General features: G+C 35.1%; 1 long non-coding RNA gene across 6 annotated transcripts in view; it reads left to right on the top strand.

The window, feature by feature from the left end:
• The first annotated feature begins 365 nt into the window (after positions 1-365).
• The window catches only part of LOC128232608 (uncharacterized), a 42794-nt gene continuing 19207 nt past the window's right edge, over positions 366-23952 (top strand). For 2 of the 6 annotated variants that reach the window (XR_008260558.1, XR_008260559.1), the window contains exons 1-5: positions 1011-1264; positions 4285-4365; positions 6319-6442; positions 17498-17605; positions 19528-19631. This is a non-coding gene — a long non-coding RNA (uncharacterized LOC128232608). Of the gene's footprint in view, positions 540-1010; positions 1265-4284; positions 4366-6318; positions 6443-17497; positions 17606-19527; positions 21951-22347; positions 22572-23952 lie in introns of those variants that run through there. The other 4 variants (XR_008260552.1, XR_008260556.1, XR_008260557.1 and 1 more) reach the window with 4 other exon arrangements.

Below are 23952 nucleotides of genomic sequence, written 5' to 3'. Positions count from 1 at the left end.
ATCCCTACACGTGATCAGGCTGGGACCAATTTTTCCATGTAGGGGACGCTAAACCCTTCAAGATGCCTTCCGTATTGAATGTCTAAGATAGTGGTCTCCGATTTATCAGGATCTGCGGGGTGGCATATCTTGTTTTGTAGTATTCTATAACCGTTTGTATCGTTAACGTTTTCTGGCGTTTATTACATAAGTAAGTACATTGTCACTCAAGAAGCACAGGTGTCAAAATAGTTTGTATGAAAATGGTATATAAATAAATTTGGGATCCCCGACCTGGGCATACAAAATATTTTTATTGTAAAACGATCATTTCCAACGCCGTAAACTGTTGACTGCTACCACGGGACTACTAAGTAGTTGCCTGCAACATATGCCAAACACAACAAAAACAGCAAAAGACGAAGAATAATTGTTGGCGTGTGCAGCCCTTACTAATATATCGCATGGGTGGATGAACGTGATTTAAAAGGCATCAACAAACATTCGGTTCAATGATCATGTTTAGCAAAACCTTGCCTATTTAAACACCATGAGCAGAGGTACCTAGAGATCGGATGAACAAAGATTCGGATATCATGATCTTGTGATAGTGTCGCGTCTCAAATTAATGCAAAACAATATATTGACATCTCAATTCTATACATGCGTAAAAATAAAAACCTCAACCCTAACCCTAACTGAATTAAAATCATTGTATTAAAACGGTACCTGGTCAACTAGTCCACCTAAATGGCCGGCAACCAATTTTTGACGATTTTTAGACTATGGCAGACTGATAACCATTACTTTTTTGTATGTACGTTTTTCATTGAGACTTATCTTATAACTATTAAAACATCTTTCAAGTTATTGTTATAGTTGAAGTATATATAAGGACACGTTAAAAAGAAAGAGTTCATACAGCATAGGAACTTTTCATGTACATTGTTATATTGTTGATGCTACTGCAGAATGAGGATGATGATGATGATGATGATGATGATGATGTTCGTGATGATGATGATGATGATGATGATGATGATGATGATTAGGTATCACCATTTTTGAACACTGTTGCGTTGCTCTGCACAATACATAGAAAAGCGAGGATAACTGTGACTGCGCACAGGGTTAACAATCATTGACGGATGGGTACAAATTTATTCGATAAAAATCAACATGTATAAAAATGGTGGACTGCTACGCTCATTTCGTGACCCAGAGTATATTTATGTGAAAATAACGACTCTAACGACAAATCCAACCCAGTTAAGATCACTGTCAGGTACATTTCGAACAATTATATCATTATTATTCAACATCGATGCATAATATTACTATATATTGTTTCGCCCAGTGTTAAATGGTAGAGAGTTGTAGCGTTACAGGGATACACATGAAATGTCAAAATAATAAAAAAAGTATCCCTGATCGCTCATTATTGTAGCAACCTGGTCAACAGGGATACACATGAAATGTCAAAATAATAAAAAAGTATCCCTGATCGCTCATTATTGTAGCTACCTGGTCAACTAGCCATTTTAAGGCAAATAGTCTAAAATAATAGACATGTTATACAGGATTCTTCCAATCCCGTACGTCTAAACTGGTTGGTACAAAAAAAACAAGGGTGTTTTGAAAAATACTGAAAGTGTATTAAGTGGAGTTTTATGGCTGAAATTGATCATAAAGGTTTATATTCATATTTTACCATGTAAGTGAAGAGTTATTTTGCACAAAACAAGCATTTGATGCATTAAAACACAAATGTCATGATTTTAACACATTATTTACCTTTCAAATAAAACGTAGGTTGACTGACACACACAACAATTATGCCAAGCGGAACAACTTAACCCAATCGTAATAACGCTGCCACCACCGACAAGCTTCAAATAGACCTCACAAATACATGTACAATCATAACAACTTGGCCATCGGAATCCGATTGTTTTAAAATTGTGCCCTAAAGCCTTGCAGGTGCCCTTCATGTATATATTGCTATGTTTTGACAGAATGAAATGAAGAAAACCGTTCAAACTCATAATTATTCGTTGGATATTTTTTGTGTACGGAACTAATTTAAATTAACATTATCTGGTAATATTTCTTGTTTTTATGATAATTTATAGACGCAATATGCCTTAACCCGGAATCCCAAATAACTACCCACTTTTCATACATACAAAAGAATTTGTACGTGAAGGATTTGCCATATCAAAAATCGTAAAAAAATTCCGTCATACAATTACTTGGACCATTGAGCCAAATAGGCCCCATTTTGGTCAATAGCCCTCACTTGGAAAAAAATGGTTAAAACGCCCCCAATTTGGTCAAAACGCCCCAATTTGGTCAAATAGCCACCACTCCTTTTTATTTAAATGTATATTTGAAGGTAAGTTATAATATTTTTAAGATATTTGTATGAAATTTACATACCCAGTAATTGCTAATCAAACAACAGCATTTGTTGATAATTAAAATGTTTTAAAATATAAAATATAATTTGCACATATTAAAGACTTATTAATTAGAGATGATAGGGCATCTAAATTATCACATTGTGCAATAATCCTTCGTAGAAAGATTAAAGTGGGTTCATACTTATCTTAATAACTGACTTCAAAGGGTTCACACTTAGCTTAATTACTGACTTCAAATAATTAAGTTTGCACAATATTAAAGTCAGTTCACACTTAGCTTAATAACTGACTTCAAACAATTTAGTTTGCACACCTACTCATTGATATTTATGCCCCCCTTCGAATAAGAGGGGTATATATATATTGCTTTGAACATGTCGGTCGGTCGATCCGTCCGTCCGTCCGTCGGTAGACCAAAGCTTGTCGGGGTGATAACTCAACAATTCCTTGACATATGGTCATCAAACTTGACATGGAGATAGGGCATGACCAGTAGAGGAATATGAGGTCATCGGGTCAAAGGTCAAGGTCACAGTGACCTTAAATGGTAAAAGGATTTTAAAGCTTGTCCGAGTGATTAATCAACAATGCCTAGACCTATGGTCGTCAAAATTTACATGGAGGCTGGGGTCATCGGGTCAAAGGTTAAGGTCACAGTGACCTTTAATGATACATGGTTGTCCGATTGGCAATTTGACAATGCCTGCACCCATGGCCTTCAATCTTGACTTGGAGGTGGGGTCTGACCAGTAGATGACCCCTATTGATTTTGGGGGTCTTCAAGTCAAAGGTCAAAGGTCACAGTGACCTTGAAGTCAAACACAACAATTCATGGACCATCAAATTGGCATGAAGGTTGGGCCTGACCAGCAGTCTCATGATTCCTCTTGATTTTGATTTCATTGGGTCAAAGATCACAAAAAGGTTAACAAAGCTTCTCCCAGAGATATCTCAACAAAGCCTGGACCTATGATCATCACATTTGACTTGGGGGTTGGGCCTTAACTGTAGATGACACCTTTTAATATATGTGGAAGGGGTCATCGGGTCAAAGTTCAATGTCACAGTTACCTTGAACGCAAAAAGCTTGTCTGTGTGATAACTTGACAATGCCTGCACCCATGGCCCTAAAGCTTAAAATGATTGATTGTTAGCAAAGCTTTCATTGTAGAAATGAGTTCATGAATGTGGTGCTGGATGACAATTTTTAAAGAGTATATCGGATTATTCATGTTTGTTTTGTCGTATTGACATTTTTAAGTGTATATTGGTTTTTTCATTTTTATTAAGTCATATTTATTAATTGTGAGTGTTTGGTTGCAAAATGGACTATCCTTGTGTAGAAAGCATTAAAACTGTCAAATATATATGGCGCAATATATTCTCCATCAACAGATTCTTGCATTTTTCTTTTCGGATTTTTTTTGAAAAGGAATATTTATAACAACACCAAAATTTAAGTGTTAAGTACAAATAACGCCATGTCAGCCGTTGTATAAAAAATGAGTTGTCCGATATATCACTGTCTGTTTCCGGACTTTTCCTGTGCCATCATACTTCATTACAACTGGAATTTTAAGCTTCTTGACCCGACCGACACTTTCCACATAATTATATTTGAAAAAAGGTATTGAAAATATTTACTAAATGTAAAAAAATATATCTGAGTGGCTAAATCTAGTTGTCTTGTATATGTGTTTTCAGAGCAAAACCACAATAAAGAAGCTTGATTTTGTAACAGAAACCTGGTTGTATATTGCTGACTAAGACCGAATGACTGTATAACATTACAAGCTCCTGTGTGCTGTGCTTGTTTTAAGTCAACTTTTTTCAGTCAGTTTGATATATAATTATGTTAACACTTTTTTTTCCTTTTTAACAGGACCATTTCCTGTATTGGTGGAGGAGAAAACTGATGCTCCCTCCTATTGGGATACAGATGCAGAGAACTCGATATTCAAAAGTATGTAACGATTATTGTGATTCTTTATGATTTATCTTCTCTTTTTCATTCTGCAGTATATGTTGATAAGCTAGAATTGAAAATAGTGATATTAAGTGCCAAGTAAATAACACCCACTTTTGAATATTTTTAAATTATGTTTTTGTTTTCTGACATGCATGATCCTTACCACTCCTGTGATTTCTCTAGATAACGCTCCAGGGCTTTCATTAAAGTGACACTCTTAATCAAAATCAATATATACACATGTAAACAAACATATATTTTTACTGATAAACCTTTAACGACTTACTAAAAAATGCATTTATGTACAATATTTAATACTGATAAGTAAGTTTGTAACCCTGTATTTTAAAAAAGAAAATTGCAAAAATATTAAATGATTGGTGATAGTTAAAAGATTTACTGTGATCTACTATAGTGGCATAGGGTAGAAATACAGTCTTTTAATTTTATGCACATTTATTACAAATTAAACTCCGTATCCTTCTTAAGAACAATTGTTTTCAACATTTATTCATCCTTAGTGGATATTAAAACAAAGAATTAATTGTAGTAAATCTAATTTGGGAGTATTAAAGAGTGTATATTTAAGACTTTGAAACTGGAAGTATTAACTTCCTGTCAATCATTACTTGAAGTTGTTACTGAAATTTGGAAGTTTAGGTCTCTCGCAGTTTTCAGCTTGTAGTAAAAAATCAAATAATTTGCAAGTTGCCATAATCAGAGATTTATATTATTAAAATACATACTTCTTGAAGCCTGATTCAAATTGTGACCATCAAAGTAATATTGACACCAGGTGTTGATATTTTTAAATTCCAAGCTCTCAACTGTGGAAGTTTTCTTCAAAATTATGGAAGTTTCTGTACATCCAAAGAATCAATTTTGGAAGTATGAGCCAATATCTAATCTAGGGAGTAATATACTTTAAACTTTAACGGAAGCCTTTACACTCTCCAAAACATGCAGATAATGATTTTTGCCAGAAGCTCTTTCCTTCATGAAACAATACCAAATTATTATGTGTACACCTGTGCTTGGCATCACATTATTTGAACAAGCCTGTCTATATAAAATCTAGAATTTAATAAAAACAAGAAAGCAGTTCACCAGTGCAAGGCTTATAGGCTTGTGCAGTTTTTACAACATGTCTTGAATGTTTAATTTTTGAGGGATGTCACTTTAGCTTTTATTAAATAGCAGACACTTTAATTGCCAAATATTAAAAGGTCATCCTCTTCAGATGCATGAATATGACCTGCCCCACTCACATGGGTCTGTTCATGGTAAATCATTTTCTTTTTGTTGAACAAAACTAATTTAAAACTATATTAAACTTAGACAATATTGATGTATGTCCCTATTTATGTTAATGACCAAATATAATCAAAGTTGTCAAAAAAATCAATCTGTGAGAGTGCAGCTTTTAAACTTCTAAATTGTCTACACAGTTAATCAACAAACCTGGTACATAATACTTACACTGTACCGACATTCCTCGTACATAATACTTACACTGTACCGACATTCCTCGTACACAATACTTACACTATACAACATTCCTCGTACATAATACTTACACTATACGACATTCCTCGTACATAATACTTACACTATACGACATTCCTCGTACATAATACTTACACTATACGACATTCCTCGTACATAATACTTACACTATACGACATTCCTCGTACATAATACTTACACTACTTACAATGTACCAACTTTTTTTTTTGTCAGCAGCTCTGTATCACTGGTTTTCAGACAATGTGCGGAAATTGGCTCATTCCAAGACAAAAAGTGAAATATGTTGTCAACCTGTGAGACTGCAGCTTTAAATATGAGTATTTTTCACTCAAGCTCCTTGATCACTTACCTTTAGGTTAAATGCACCTCCATTTTTATTTGTTTTAGGATTTTATTAATTTGTTTTAAAATGTATTACAGGCTGGAGCTACAGCTGCGGCAAATTAAAATGGAAATTATGATGGCAGTGGCCTACTTGAGTTTCACAAAACTTCCACTGAGATTGAGACCAGCATGCAAGACCAAAGTCAAAGAACACAACAAGGTACATTCTTGTTTTATAATTCTTATCGGGTTTTTTGTCACTGTTTGTAACCTGTCTCTGAGCTATTGAAATAAAACACTGCACAGAAGATTATCTCAATAACAAGGATTTTCGGTGAAATAACTGTTTTGTGCACAATGTTAGAAGACTGAGCACAAGTTAAAATTTATTTATTCTACAATAATTGTGAAGGAAGTTTTATTAAATTGTACAAGTTCGCTCTCTTGGAATGATGTTGAGAGAGAGTCTGTAGTTACAAGTTTGCTCTCTTGGAATGATGTTGAGAGAGAGTCTGTAGTTACAAGTTTGCTCTCTTGGAATGATGTTGAGAGAGAGTCTGTAGTTACAAGTTTGCTCTCTTGGAATGATGTTGAGAGAGAGTCTGTAGTTGAGGGCCAACCAAACTCAAATGTGCCGAAGAAATCAAACCAACCATACAAATAATTGAATAGTTAGTTATTGCTTAGTTGAAGCTCTGTCTATTGGTAGCAAATATGCCTGTATGGTTAGTGTATTAAGACAAGAAAACTTTAATGTGTGAGAAATATTTTAAATTTTGTCCATTAATGTTACGTTTAAAATTCCAATTTGATTACATTTTCTTAATTTGTTTTTTTTTTCAAACTTTTATAAAACAAAGTTTTTGTAGTATTAAAGTACTTAAAGTACTTTAAGGGACTCACTTATGCTTTTGGATCAATTTAAATGTACCTGAAGACTTATTTTATAATTATTTGACTCTTTGAAACCAAAATTGCAGAAAAACAGCAACAATTAAAGTATTTAAAATAAGCTGGCTGTATTGGGGTGCAAACCCACTGCAGAACAGGCAAGAAAAAAAGAAAACTGATGCCTTCACCACTCAGTTCAAAGGATTCCTTTAATAGCTGATGTATATTTTAACTGTAGTCTGGGTATACAAGTATTATGGGTCAGTCCGTTTATATTCTTTATTTCCAATTAAAAAAAGAAAAAGGCCAGCAGTGTAATAAGTATTATTTAACAACAATGCAAAAAAGTAGAAAACATTTTTCAGATGCGAATTCAATAAGTGTCAGGACAGCAATGCCTGAGAGATAGAATGTTACGGGTAATTACATGTATGAATGAATTCTAATATTATCCAAATGATAGTTGTTAAAATGACCACTTAAATACATACACACTGACCACCCTCTCACACACTATATAATAATGTACGCGCAATCTAAACGCAAGCAGGCAATGATAAATTAACATGAACATATGAATAAAACACCCCATTACACTTCCCCCATAAGGGAAAGTTTGTTATTTAAGTTGTCTCCCTAGCACCGTATAAAATGTTAAATGCCTCATCAAAAAGGAAGAAACATACAAATACTAAACAATGTGACAAATATATGCATGTGCACATATCTGAGTCGCAAAACAAGAATCTTTTTTAAACACCATTGAATGCAATTACAAGTTCAGAAAACTAAACGTACAGTTTATATATATAAGATCAAATAAATAAAATATGAGCACTGAAATAAATTCATTATAGATAAACTTGTCTATTACAACCTGAAATAAAACAGAAAATTAATTTATCTCCTGAGACTGGGTTTATACTAAAACAATCAACAACAGATAGATAGATAGATAGATTCTTTTATTCCTCCAACAATGGAGAGCATTACATATTTATAACATACAATACATGAATATACAGTTGATATATAATCATAACATAGAAAAGAATAGGAACATGATATGCATGACATCAATTTCAGGGTACACAACAATACAAAGTATGGGAAATAAATGACATGTCCCTACATTACACATTGTCCTGCATTTTAGATAGAGTTATGACAATGATATAAAAGGAGTGATATTTATAAGTAAAGTAAACATAGTAAAATAGATAGTTACTTTTACAAAAAAAACAAGAACAAAAAAACAACCCAAATGAACGAGACTTCAAAAGAGGGTATGTTTACACACATTGTACATGTAATTACATATGCGGTAAAAAATGAGCCAGTGGCTTGCTGAGAAAATGTAAGTATCGTAGTACCGTCTTGAAAATATGTACTCGACTGTGGTCGCTGAGCGTAAAAGATCCGAAACCGGACATCATTTCTAATAATTGTTCGGAATAATGCATTTGACAAAATTCGTCGTACTGATTTACTGTGAACATTAAACTTAATTTTCGCCAAAGGCACTGCCTAGTAGTATCGTTCGAACGACAAAATAACAAAACATGTTCTGAAATGAAATACGTGTAACCCGGTGCTAATTTGCCGTTTTTACTATTTCCTTGATAGAATATTATGTTGTGGAATTAGCGTTTTCACGCACGGAGATTTTCGTGAGATGTTCTCACTTCAAACATTACTTTTGGGAGACATCTTGTATTGTACTTTTTAAAGTTAGGAGTTTTAGCATTATGATATGTGGTATGTATTGGCCCTTCATTGTTTAATTCTGCATTTGGTGCAATGAGTTGTATTGGATGCTTTGTTTGTATTTTCGGAGCAATTCATGTATTTTCGTGGTTCTTGTGAAATACTAGTTCAAGATAGCAGTGATGTCTCTTTCTTGTCTTTGTTGCACATTTTGCACATGTTTATAATATGTTGATTTACAGATTAACAGTACACTGACAACACGGTTATGGGGTGAGATAGGAGACGTTTCGAGATATTTATAGGACATTTGGTTCCACATACCTGTAAGTTTCATTGTGTTTATGTTAGGTCATATCGATCAGAACATAGTGTGCACTTAGTAACGTAGGGTCTACTGAAAATTTTACTTAAAGCTAGAGCCACCGTCCTGCAATATTTGAGTTGCTCGCGATATATTTGACTGAACCTCCATATAATGCATGGTGATATTTCATTATTTATAGACAGAAAACCACGCAAACTGTCTTCACTCAATAGCCTTGATTGATATTCTGCGTTAGCAACTTCGTAGATAGATTTCTTAACTAGGTTTTTCCACGTACACATTTCTGGAAACGTGCCATTTTCTAGATACTGGTTTACATAAACCAAAAAATTGTATTTGCATGATATTTTGTATATGTCGGGGAAAAATCCTGTTATTTGACTTGGATTCTCGAGGAATTCAAGAAGTTTGTATATGAATATTCGTTTAACGGTTTTCGCGGGGTCCAGTTTGCAAAGTTGTCCGAAGAACAAAAGTTTTCTTTTGTCTGTTATGTAGTTAATAGATAAAATACCGATAGAGCCTAGTGCTACTTCTGATCTACATGCGCGTGAAAATCCTTGAATCGACTTAATACATTGTTTATGGACACGATTAAGGGAGTTTAATTGTGTTACTGAGATATTATACCAAACCTCGCAACCGTATAAAGCCTTTGGAAGTACTATCGTTTCGTACAAATGTTTCATGGTTAGGGGGTGTAGACTTTGGTCATCTGATGCCCCACAATCTGTAAGACCGAAATAGGTTTTTCTTAATTTACTGCATGCATCTTCTATACTCTTATTTATGTTCATATACTTGTCGCATAGTACCCCGAGATGCACGTAACTAACTGTCTCTTCTACACAGTCTCTTCCTAAATACCACGATCGTTCACTACGTGTGAACATCGACTTTGATTCGTTAAATACAACTACTTTTGTTTTACTAGCATTATACTGATATCGTTCTTTGATTGAATTAGAATAACAAATGTTCATTAGTTCGCTCAGGCCATTTTTGCTGAGCGAGAGTAGTACCATGTCGTCGGCATGCGTTGGACAACCTACACTGGCGTCTAATATAGTCAACGAGTTCCTTGATTTCTCAATTGTGTGCATAAGATTATTAATGTAGAGGAGATACAAAAATGGACTCCAGCACTGGCCCTGTCTCGTTCCTTGTTGTATAGGGAACCATTTGGATACCAATCCTTGTGTTCGTACGCAACTATAAACGTTTTCGAACATATTAATGCAAACTTTTAACAAATATGGGTTAACACCGGCATCGTATAACTTTGTAAGCAGAATTGTAAAATTAACATGATCAAACGCCTGACGAACATCAAGTGAGCATGTATACAGCTTACTATTGTTTTCCCTTGTGAAATATATGCTTTCACGAACAAGAAATGACGTCATAATACAACTAAAATGTTTTTGAAAGCCACCTTGGAGGTTATTGCACGTAAGCCAGTCTTCACCTTTCATGTCAAATAGAATTACCTTTTCATAAAGTTTCAGTACTGTAGAGCACAATGATATAGCACGATAGCTATTCGGGTCGCTTTTCTTTTTGTTCCCGCCTTTGTATAAAGTCGTGATTATGCCTCTTTTCATGTCAATAGGGAAATGAGCAAATTTTGTAATATTGTAAAACAGACGTAATAATAACAGAATTGTTTTTTGTCCGCCGTATATTAAGTGTTCATAATTAATTTTGTCATAGCCACTTGCTTTTCCTTTTTTGCAAGTTTTCAAACATTGTAAAATTACTTTTTCTGTTAGATGGAAGTCAACATAAGTTCCTACTGCCAGATTAGATTTGATGATGTTCAACCTTTCTTCACACGTTAAAAGGTGTTCATCATCAAAACTCGGATCAATGTCAGTTCTGTATAGATCAGAAAAATGTTCTTCCCAACCATTGTTTATATCTTGAGAATTATTACATCTACGGTCGCCAAATGTCATTTCAAACACTTTTTGGTTAGTTGTTGACTTGCGACGTTTGTTAATTAAGCGCCAAAACTCATTATTGTCAATGGGTGACCCTCTACAAAAATACATTAAGGGGTCACGATTGATCAACAACAACAACAACAACAACAATAGCAACAACAACAAAATGGCCAACTTCCTATTTTACTTTCTCCTCTAAAACTACTACTCCAATTTCCATTAAACTTTACAGTAAGCTTCTTTGGGTGACCCTCTACAAAAATACACCAAAGAACATGATTGATCAACAACAACAACAACAAAAACAACAAAATTGATAAAATGTTAAAATCTGTATGATATGTAACAGTAACTCTTGAAGCAAGGGCAGCAAGTATTGCTTCATGGTCTCCCTTTTTGTTGGAGATTTCTCTACTTTCTATTTTTTTTGGAACAAGGGAATAGATTTAAACAAATTAAGTCTTCAACATAATCCTTTTAAGGTAATTATTGTTCTTTTTTTAGGTTCATAGATTCAAATAATTCTAATACACTTTATTCTTTAGAAGAATTTTTTTTTTTATTAATGATAAATTAAATAATTTGACTTTTCCATTGAAGATTCATGTAGATTATTTTAAGCTACAATCTTATCTTATTTGTGGATAGTGAATAAGCCTTAATGAATTTATTAAAAGAAACATTTGAGTTTGAACATGTGAAGGAAGGTGATGTTGACCTAGATTGTAGAGAAGTGATGATATTAGTGGAAGGTGCTGAAGGTGTTCTGATGTTTGATATTTAGAGTTTAAGGCAGTTTATTGATTTGATTGGATGGTACACTGTTTATTGTTTGTGTATCTATAAGGGATGCAAACGAATGGCAAAACTGATATTCGAATATTCAGTAATTCTTTCGATCGAATATTCGATTACCAAAGTACATATTTTAGAAGATGTTGTTTTAAAACTACTTTGATTATTCGCTAAAGTGTTAGCTGGGACATTTTTACCCTAGTTTGTCATAGCCCGGAGTAAGCGCTGCAGATACCGATTTCCCCAAATGAGCTTTTGATTTTTGCTCTATTGGCCAAAGGTCAGAAGAGCTTACGCGATAGTTATTTGTACGTAGTATGTGCATCCGTGCGTCTGTAAACAATTCATGTTCATACGATACAGTCTTCAGTTTTGATTGTATCTTGATGAAACCTGATCATGATCATATATCCATTAGAGCTTGGTTCCTTTCGAAAACCAGCCAGATCCGCCCATGCATGCCAAGATTATGGGCCTTGATAGTATAAAAATCATGTTAACAATTGCTCGTTAACACAATACAGACTTCAGTTTTGATTGTATCTCGATGAAACTTGTACAGTATCTACATATCCATAAGAGCTCGGTTCCTTTCGAAAACAAGCCAGATCCGCCCATGTATGCCTAGATTATGGCCCTTGATGGTATAAAAAAATCAGTATGTCAGTAAACAATTGCTCATTAACATGATACAGCCTTTAGTTTTGATTGTTTCTCGATGAAACTTGTACAGTATCTACATATCCATTAGAGCTCGGTTCCTTTTGAAAACCAGCTGGATCTGCCCATGCATGCCTAGATTATGGGCCTTGAAATGATTAGACCTTGATAGTATAAAAATGCTATTGTGTAATCAATGCTTGCGAACATGATACAGTCTTCAGTTTTGAGTATCAGTTACCCATAAGGGGTTGGTTCTTTTTCAAAAACAGTGATGTTGACCACACAAAACATAAGAAAAAAGCAATACATTATAAACGAATACGGAATAATTTCAATTCCGTAGCCTTTATATTTTTAAACAATGTGAAATTAGATGGATTACTAGTCAAATAGTGTTTGCACCAAAGAAGGGCCTTACTTAGGATTAGCAGCCTCGTTCTGAGATTGACCTCTTAATTAACTAAATATAACTATGGAAAACCCAAACTAACTCGGGAACTAAGTAAAATAATAATATGAAAACAAAGATTGATTTGACTCATCTTATGAACAACGTTATAGAAAATGTATCCTAAAACGCTATATTATATATATATATACATTTGTATTTCAATGCTCGAACATTGTAACGAAACATGGAAAACCTTTTAAAGCACATGGTTGTATGTCACAACATTATTGTTGCACATGGTGTTTATATCATCACTGCGATTTAGGCTATGTTAGGCACAAGTTAATTTGCAGCCAAGACCTCACATTGACCTTAATATGAAGATTCAAATTATAATTTAATCGATTAATACAGGGGCGCCTCCAGGACTCTCTAAATGGGGGGGGGGGGCACAATTAATTATAAACATATCAAACTTTTTTTGAATGTATTAGTTTAATCGTATAATGACATGGAATAAACATTTGTCTTTTCTGTCAATGATGTTTGGCAGATAAATTGAATTAAAAAGATATCATTTACTGAGATAAACCTTTCAAAAAACAACAAAGATATCTAACCGTTCTGGGGAATCGAACCAGGGTTGACGGAATAACAGGCTAAGTCATTAACCACTCGTCCACCTCAGACACCCATACTTATGCTTTAAAATTAGTGCTATATAAACCTTCACAAAGTATATTGATTGCACTCAACGGTACTGTAGGTACTTTGAATGTCATTATTATAAATTTAAGGTATCTGAAGTAAAAACAACTTGACAACAAATTCAAAAAAGTTGTTTCAAATAAATTGTTATGTATTTACTTACAAGGGCTCTAGCATATTTTTTAGATAACTATACGATAATAAAGGACGAAATAGAAAGTTTCAAAGCGGAAACTTTTTGAATTTAAACTTTGTTAAATGCACGTCATGCACACACATCTTATTGGCACACAATGCCATTATGAAAAGCAACTTACCCGTATAACTGCAGCAATAATTGTCTACTTTTGATCAGCTGTCTGTGTAAAATGGCGCTGATTCTTTTTATAAAATGATCGGGCCCCGATGTCATTTTTAAAAAGACTTTTTCCATAATCATAATCCAAAAATACACTCCATAATCATACTGTTTATTTGCTCAAATGCTTACATAAAATTTAAATTGTGGCAAAACAACTTGTTTGTACAGTTAATTCAATAAATGTGTGCCCTCAAAAAACATAACTTGCCGGCCGCTGGGGGGGGGGGGCACGGGCCCTATGTGACCCCGGTAGATCCGCCACTGTAATAATCGATCATTGAACGATTATCGATAGTATTTCTTCTGTACGATTCCAAACCTTAGTCCCGTCAGTGTGCAAATATGAGAATCAAATTCTGTCAGTGTGCAGTAAATCATCCAAGTCCTGTCAGTGTGCAGGTATGAGAATCAAATTCAGTCAGTTTACAGTCAATCATCAAGTCCTGTCAGTGTGCAGGCAACTGAATGAAATACTGCGAGTAAGCAGGCGATCGACAAGTCCTCTCAGTGTGCAGGATGATTGTTAGCTCACCTGAGCACGAAGTGCTTAAGGTGAGCTATTGTGATCGCCCTGTGTCCGTCGTCCGTCGTCGTCTGCCGTCAATCGTCCATCGTCAACAATTTAACTGTTAACACTCTAGAGGTCACAATTTTGGCACAATCTTAATGAAACTTTGTCAGAATGTTATCCTCAATAAAATCTTGGACGAGTTTGATATGGGGTCATCTGGGGTTAAAATCTAGGTCACCAGGTCAAATTAAAGGAAAAGCTTGTTAACACTAGAGAGGTCACATTTATGACTGTATCGTCAGTAAACTTAGTGAGAATGTTAATATTAATAATCTCTGGCTCAGGTTCGAATCTGGGTCATGTGCGGTCAAAAACTAGGTCACCAGGCCAAATTGAGGAAAAGCATGTTAACACTCTTAAGGTCACATTTATGACCATATATTGATGGAACTTGATCTGAATGTTATTCTTTATGATCTTTATTGGATCAGGTGAGCGATACAGGGCTTTCAGGGCCCTCTTGTTTATTTAAAATCATTTTATGCCCCCGAAGGTGGGCATATTAAAATCGCACCGTCCGTCCGTCCGTGTGTCCGGCTCAATAACTCGTGTCCGGGCTGTAACTTTCCCTTGTATGGACAGATTTTAAAAAAACTTGCCACATTTGTTCCACATACAAAGACGACGTGTCGCGTGCAAGACCCGTGCCCCTACCTCAAAGGTCAAGGTCACACTTGGGGGTTTATTCACAATGGAGTGCTGCATATAGGACATAGAGTATAGGTTGTCGTGTCCGGGCTGTCACTTTCCCTTGTATGGACAGATTTTAAATAACTTGCCACATGTGTTCCACGTACCAAGACGACGTGTCGCGTGCAAGACCCGTGCCCCTACCTCTAAGGTCAATGTCACACTTAGTGTTTATTCACGATGGAGTGCTGCATATAATGACATAGAGTATAGGTTGTCGTGTCCGGGCTGTTACTTTCCCATGTATTGACAGATTTTAAAATAACTTGCCACATGTGTTCCACATACCAAGACAACGTGTCATGTGCAAGACCCGTGTCCCTACCTCAAAGGTCAAGGTCACACTTAGTCTTTATTCACAATGGAGTGCTGCATATAGGACATAGAATATAGGTTGTCGTGTCCGGGCTGTAACATTCCCTTGTATGGACAGATTTTAAAATAACTTGCCACATGTGTTCCACATACCAAGACGACGTGTCGCGTGCAAGAACCATGCCTCTACCTCTTAGGTCAAGGTCACACTTAGAGTTTATTCACAATGGAGTGCTGCATTTAGGACATAGAGTATAGGTTGTCGTGTCCGGGCTGTAACTTTCCCATGTATGGACAGATTTTAAAAAAACTTGCCACATGTGTTCCACATACCAAGATGACGTGTCGCGTGCACGACCCGTGTCCCTACCTCTAAGGTCAAGGTCACACTTGAGTGTTTATTCACAATGGAGTGCTGCATATTAGGACATAGAGTATAGGTTGTCGTGTCCGGGCTGTCACTTTCCCTTGTATGGACAGATTTTAAAATAACTTGCCACATGTGTTCCACATACCAAGACGACGTGTCGGGTGCAAGAACCGTGTCCCTACCTCTAAGGTCAAGGTCACACTTAGTGTTTATTCACAACGGAGTGCTGCATATAAGGACATAGATTATAAGTTGTTTTGTCCGGGCTGTAACTTTCCCTTGTATGGACAGATTTTAAAATAACTTGCCACATGTGTTCCACATACCAAGACGACGTGTCGCGTGCACGACCCGTGTCCCTACCTCTTAGGTCAAGGTCACACTTAAGTGCTTATTCACAACGGAGTGCTGCATATAAAGATTTAGTGTATAGGTTGTCATGTCCGGGCTGTAACTTTCCCTTGTATGGACAGATTTTAAAATAACTTGCTACATGTGTTCCACATACCAAGATGACGTGTCGCGTGCAAGACCTGTGTCCCTACCTCTAAGGTCAAGGTCACACTTAGGTGTTTATTCACAACGGAGTGTTGCATATAAGGACATAGAGTATAAGTTGTCGTGTCGGGGCTGTAACTTTCCCTTGTATGGACAGATTTTAAAATAACTTGCCACATGTGTTCCACATACCAAGACGATGTGTCGCATGACAGACCCGTGTCCCTATCTCTAAGGTCAGGGTCACACTTGGGTGTTTATTCACAATGGAATGCTGCATATATAAGAACATAACAGTGTCGGTTGTCAAGTATGGGTGGTATTTTTTATGTCTAGAGGCAATTTAAAATAACTTGCCATATGTGTTTGACATGTAAAGGCAAGATCAACTTTTCATGTACTGACCTTGTTCATAGGTCAATGTCACAATCGGGGGCATTCGTCACATATTGTGACAGCTCTTGTTATTTTTAATAACTGGGTACACTTAAAAGGTCAAATAACAGGAATTCAGTTAAAATACTTCCGTTTTGAGTTTACCCATAAGAAAAACCGTGGTGAAAGGTGTGATTTCAGGAAAAAAGAAAATCTGGACAGCACTTCATAAGTATGAAAAAAAGAGTATTCAAAGGGGTATTGTTAATCACTTCCTTTCACGTGGAGAAATTAGCCTTACAACCTTTGTTAAACAAAAACAAGATTTCTATATACATTTATATAGCGTAAAAGAAACACTGTATTTCTTAAATTGTGCCAGTATCATAAAATTTCAATCCATATAATTATGAATCTTTCTTGGTAGTTCTGTTGTGTTCATTTTGCTTCAAATATCCAAAAACTACCACCAAAATGGTGGTAAACACATACTCGAGTTGGCATGATCTATCCTCCAATACTAATACAATTGCAATAATGCTGCATAGATGTACCCACTCTCCCATAAGACAGTGTGATTTAAGATGCACAAGCTAGTTCCCCTAGAGTATATGATTCTTTTACTTCTATGCATAGTCTAACCATGCATGCTGTCCTTCATTGCAGATTCACAATATGGAATCGAAAGGAGCTGACAGGGTAGACTGATATATTAAAACACAGATGATAACACAGAAAGAAGTTTCAACAGCGGTAGTCTTCGATATGTTAAAGGTACATTGAAGATGTATTCAACCCACATGTACATGTATCTCTACCTGAGTGAGGTTTCTTTTCAATATTGTAACCGTAGTCATAATAAAAAAGCATATCAAGAAGAACATTTTGCTAAAATTTCACATTCACCTTCAGGTAATATCACTCTTGCATTTCATATTCAAAACAAAGATACGTGAAACAATACTATTTTAATGCAAAAGTCCATGTATTTGGCAGCCACATAAAAAATAAATTGTCCGATTACGTGAAAGTAATTTAAATTCCGTATTGAGAACACAAACATGTCTGTATATCGGCATTGTCAAAAAAATATACAATTCTACCGTTTTCATTGCATATTTTCTAGGCCTAAGACATTTATCTAGGTAAACATGCCCTTTTGTGCATATTTTGTAAGTGATGATAATATCTGATTCATTCGGCCACAAACATTTATGAGTGTCTAATCACCTTACAATAAAAATAGACAATTAGCAAGAAATCATTTGTGTTTGAATAATAACTAAACTTTGTTTTTAAATATGGAAATATTCAACTAATCATCAAAGTTAAAGTGTTTTTTACTGCATTTATATTTCAAATGCATGTGTGCTGGCCAATTTAAATACACATTTATTTTAAATGCATGTTTTACAGAATATTGTCATGCACTGATTATTAAACGTCAAATTAATAAATTGTAAACGTTGAAAATATATCCTTTTTAACTAGGTTTCACTATGTGACGACAAATGACGGTATTGGGGCGGGCAGAAAGGCGGCGTCAAACTCACATATGAAACTGAACGATTTCAGTAATAGTAGACATATCTTGACCTTTAGGAAGATTTCATGTATACCTTTCATGGGGTTGTATTTGGTGTTGCTAGAGTCAAGGTCAAGGTCATTGTTACTTAAAAAAACAGTTAAAACAGATTTACTTTTGTTAGGGTTGACATACCTTGAGTAAACTTGATATAAAGGAAGACTTTAAAGATGCCTTTCATTGGATTGCGTTTTGGGTTTCAAAGGTCAAGGTCACTGGTTCTAAAAATAAAAAATAAAGTTTTAACTAAATAACTTTAGTAAAGGTTGACATATCTTGAACCAGCTTGAAATGAAGGAAGAGTTAATGGATATCTTTCATGGCTTGTGTTTGGGGTCCTAATTAGAGTCAAAGTCACTGTTACTAAAATAGTAAAACGGTTGAAACTAAAGTATTAGTTAAGGTTGACATACCAAACTTGGTATTAAGGAAATGTTTATGGACACCTTTCATAGGTTTGCGTTTGGGGTCCTTAGATACAAGGTCAGGGTCGCTGTTTCTAAAAATAGAAAAAAGTTGAAGCTGAATAACATTAGTATTACATTAAAAGGTTGACATATCTTAATCAATCTTGGTATGAAGGAAGATATTATTGATACCTTTCATGAGATTGCGTTTAGGGTCCCTAAGGTCAAAGTAACTGTTACTAAAATGCAATGACAAGCAACACAGTTCAAAATGAGCATTAATGTTAAACATTGATTTTGATTGCTGTCCTCTGATACCCGTGTCTTTGACCAACTTCTTTTTTTTAAACTACATAAATTTCGACCATGAGTACAGTTTTAAAGCATTTTTTGATGACCTTTACTTGGCACATAGTAAAATAGTTTATGCAGAGAGATCTACTTACAATACTTTCTGTCCTGAGATGTTGAACGTGCAACGTTTTCAGGTAACCCAAACACAAAATGTAATATTTATGTCTGTTGCCTTTTACCCATACATACATGCTCTTGATTAAAAATGACCACAAGAGCCATGCCAGTAGAGCATAGGCCCTTATCGGCCTCTTCTTTACCAAAACTGTGAATGTCTCAATGCTAGATAAAACCTTCTGAAATAAATTACCCTGTATGCAGTTATCTAGATTTTTACGCTCCTCTTGCAGATACTGCTGTGGGTGTACATGGACTTCTGAAGCATCAGTCTGATTTACCAGCAGAGCTGTGAATGCAACATCTCTAGCCAGAAATAATTTTCCTGAGCAGCATGGTAAGCTTTTGCATATTAATTTCCAGACTTCCTTTGCCTAAGCTTCGTTTTGTTTGTTTTACAAAAGGATGCAAGACTTTTCCAAAATAATAACTGATGTACTTTGGTAAACGTTGACAAGGCAAGTTGACATTTTTACTAGTGATTATATACCATCGTGCCATTGTAGTCATGTAGGAGCGGGGGCGACCGCGACCCAATATTCTGGCTAGAAACGGCAAAGGTGTCGCGAATATTTGATAGCAATTTTCCTAATAATCGTTTTTTTAATAAAGCTACGCGCATAAAGATCAATACAAGTCTAACACGATATGAAATAAAGAGATCATCAGGTCATATCTAGCTGATTTGTTAGGGAATGGCTTGAAAACGGTCAGCGGATTAATAAAGATGGTTAAGTCGAAGAAAAGGCAATAAGACAATAATTATTTGTATTCTGATGTTTCAAAAACTATAGTTTATTGTGATAATTGCAATTACTCGGTTACACAGAATTGTTGGTAAATAGCCAGCAATATGACTGTATCATTTCAAACTCTTATAAAAGTTTGAATTTAAAATTGACATACCAAATCAGCCTAAAAGTTTTAGTGCTCTGCTAATATCAAATTAAGAAAATGTTTTAAAAAATTATCTCCGAAATATAGCCTTTTTTCAGATTGGTACCACTTTTGCAAATTTGTCATAAATGTGATTGCCAATGGAAAACAACATTATTTTTTATCATTTAGCACAAATGTGTCTTTAATTTCCAGAATGCATGTGTGAACCTATAGATAAATAAGTTTATAGAACCAATTAATGACCTTATGTAGCATTAGCTCTTAAGGCATTGCAAGAAGTAAGTGGTTTTATATCATTGTGCATTTGAGAGAAACCCCCATATTGACCTCCCATTTCAACAGTGACAATAAAATGTGCCAAATAACCTCATCAAGCTCACAGTTAATATTTATGTCTCCCCCATTCATGTGGAGACAAATTGTTTTTGCCCTGTCCATCAGTCAGAATGTCAGTCCATCGGTCCGTAGGTCAGTCAGTACATCACACTTTGTTTCCACTCAAGAACTATAGAACGCTTGTTATGCTAATTGGTCGTGACTAGAAGACGTCCACTATTGATTTTGGGGTCACAAAGTCAAAGGTTAAGGTCTCCGTGACCTTGAGGTGAAGAAATGGTTTCCGCTCTATAACTTTATATCCTTCGAGTCAAGGAAATGCATTCTTGGTATGCTAGTTGTGCATGATTTTGAGATGGAAAGGTCAAAGGTCAATGTTACTTTCAGGAAAAAAGGATATGTTGGCAGTGACCTTAAGCTTAAACATGGTTTCTGCTCAATAACTAAAAAAAAGCTTGTACCAAGGGACTTCATACTTGGTATGCTAGTTGTTCACGACTAGTAGATGACTCCTTTTGACTTTGAGATCAGTAGGTCAAAGGTCAAGGTCACCATGACCTTCAGTTGAAGAAACGGTTCCCACTCAATAACTAAAAAACACTGGCAACCAGGAATTTCATACTTGGTATGCTAGTTGATCATGACTAGAAGGTGAACCCTAGTGATTTTGAGATCAAAAGTTTAAAGTTCAAGATTATCTTCAAGTAAAAAATGATATTTTGGTGGTGACATTTAGCTTAAAAATGATTTATGCTCAATAACTAAAGAACTCTTGTACCCAGGAACTTAATACTTGACTTAATACCGTCAGTCTGAAAATCACACTTTGTTTCCGCTCAATAAATAAAAAATGCTTGCACCCAGGAAATTCATACTTGGTATGCTAGTCGGTCATGACTAGTAGATGACCCCTATTGATTTTGAGATCAATAGGCCAAAGGTCAAGGTTGCTGTGACATTGATGTGAAGAAACGATTACCGCTCAGTAACTCGAGAACACTTTAACCCCTATTGATGTTATGATCAGTAGGTCAAAGGTCACGGTCATGATTATATTGAGCTGAAAAAATGGTTTCCATTCAATAATTGAATAACGCTTGCGCCCAGGAACTTCAAACAATGCAAAATTTGTTTACATTTTCCAGGATTAATCAACAACTCTTTTTCGCTTAAATATATAATACGGTTGAATAAACTTCACTTTGGTTCATCTCCAGTCCAAAATTACAAATTTCATGTTCATCATTTATTTTTTCTCAGATACCAACACACAATAGCGGGGACAAGCGCATTTTCAAAAAAGCAATCTTTAGTTAGAATAACCTTAGGTTTTGAAAGGTTTAGAATAATTGTGGTTGGATGGCCATAGGTGGCAGTGACAGTCAGGGATGGTCAGCATACACTTAAGTAAAAGATAAAGGTAAATCAATGCAGTAATTGTATACAGTTTATATATAAATTACAACTTAAAGGTCCTTTATATTTTTTGTTCAAGCTATGTTGGATTGCTTAACCTTTGCCAACATTATGCAGGGCTAGATTCACTATATAACGATAAATCAATGGAATCTACTCTCCACTAACAACAGGCCAGATTGTTTAACAGAAGTGCTCCTAAGGTGGCCTTATAAAACTCTTTCAGGCCATGTGTTTTGTTTTTAACTTGGCCTTTCATGGAAGTACTTAGGGGACAAGTGGTTTAAACTTAAAAGGTTGACTTTTAGTTGCATAATGTAGAAAGGAACTTGTATGATTAGATAGGACATAGCATGGTATATGGAAAACTAGATGGCATGACCAAAATGTTCTGTTTTTAGTCTTTCATGCGTACTGAAAACTAACCATGGATACTTGAGGCTGATAGAACCAAGCATGGACACTGGTAAATCCAACCCTGGATGTTGATAGAAACAACCATGGATGCTGATAGAACCTACTGTATAAGCCGATATAACCAACATTGGACAATATCATAACTTACCATGGGCAGTGAAAGAATTGAAGAATTGACCAAAGGCAGTAAATAATGCAGGAACGAGTTCAAGGAAGGAGGCACCAGTCACGTTAATAGGAAAAGGAAAAGCTTGATAACACTCTAGAGATCACATTTATAACTGTATCTTCATGAAAGTTGGTCAGAATGTTTATATTAATAATTTCTAAGCCAATATTTAATCCGGGTTATGTGTGGTTAAAAACTAGTTCATTATGTCAAGTTATAGGAAAACCTTGTTAGCACTCTAGAGGTGACATTCGTGACTGTATGTTCATGAAACTTAGTCAGAATGTTTATATTGCTTAGCTTTAGGCCAAGTTCGAATCTGGATCAGGTGAGCGATACAGGGCCTTCAGGGCTCTGTTAACTTGATGGAATTTGAAATTTTAGAATCAATAGAAATGTATTAAGAACTAAAATAGACTAACAAAAATGAAACATAATGAATAGTATCAATTGCTCAGAAACCCCGCAAATAAGCTTCATTAACCATCAAGTTGTGATACCCTGCCGTGAATGACCATAGGTAATTTTTGTATACATTTTAAAAGAATCATAGATGATGCATAAAATAGATGTATTAGTATATCATAGATAAAGTAATTTGGGTTAGTGTTTTAGCCCTTTTTTTAATTTTTAGCCCTATTTTTTATTTTCTAGCAAAAATCATGTCTGGCCATTAGTAGTTTCATTTGAATATATAGTGCTGTGTCCTTCCAGATGTAACCATAGTCACCATATGTCTATGTCCTTAAAGATATAACCACAGTCACCTTATGTCTGTGTCTTTCAAGACAAATCCACAGTCTCAATATGACTGTGTCCTTTTTTATTTCGTTGTCCTTCCAAATATAACCACATTCAACATATGTGTGTGTGTGTCCTTCCCGATGTTACAAAGTCACTATACATCAATCAAAGGATATTTCAATCATCCGCTTTCTTCTGGCACCATTTCTTCTCTTCTTCTAATGCTGAAAACTGCATGGACAAGCCCAGTACCAAACCGCAAACCTGCCACTAAAACCTTATTCTTTAATTGGTAGCCTTTGGTGTATTGTTTATTGTGGTCTTAAGGTGAGTCTGTATTAATAAATTTGTGTATACATTAATGTTTGCAGTAATTTAATATTTCTTTGAGACCATAGTCAAACCCCTGGTTGGGATTAGAGTTGAAACAATTAAAATAACAAAAGATCACAAGCAGGTAGTGACTACCTTCTTTTAAGAAAGGAATTTAAAGTATGTAATAACCTAATTCTTGAAAGAACTTTATTCAAGGACATACATACAAGAAGTCAAGAACTTAATTCAAGGAAAGACTTTCAAGTAGTCAAGAACTTTAATCAAGAAAGGTACTACATGTACAAGAAACGATTAACTTCATTCAGGAAAGAAACCATAACAAGAAGTCAAGAACTTCATT

The sequence above is a fragment of the Mya arenaria genome, chromosome 1 (genome assembly GCF_026914265.1).
Source record: "Mya arenaria isolate MELC-2E11 chromosome 1, ASM2691426v1".
Lineage (NCBI taxonomy): Eukaryota > Metazoa > Mollusca > Bivalvia > Myida > Myidae > Mya > Mya arenaria.
The sequence above is the reverse complement of the archived record's forward strand: the minus strand, read 5'-3'. Positions and strand labels throughout refer to the sequence as shown.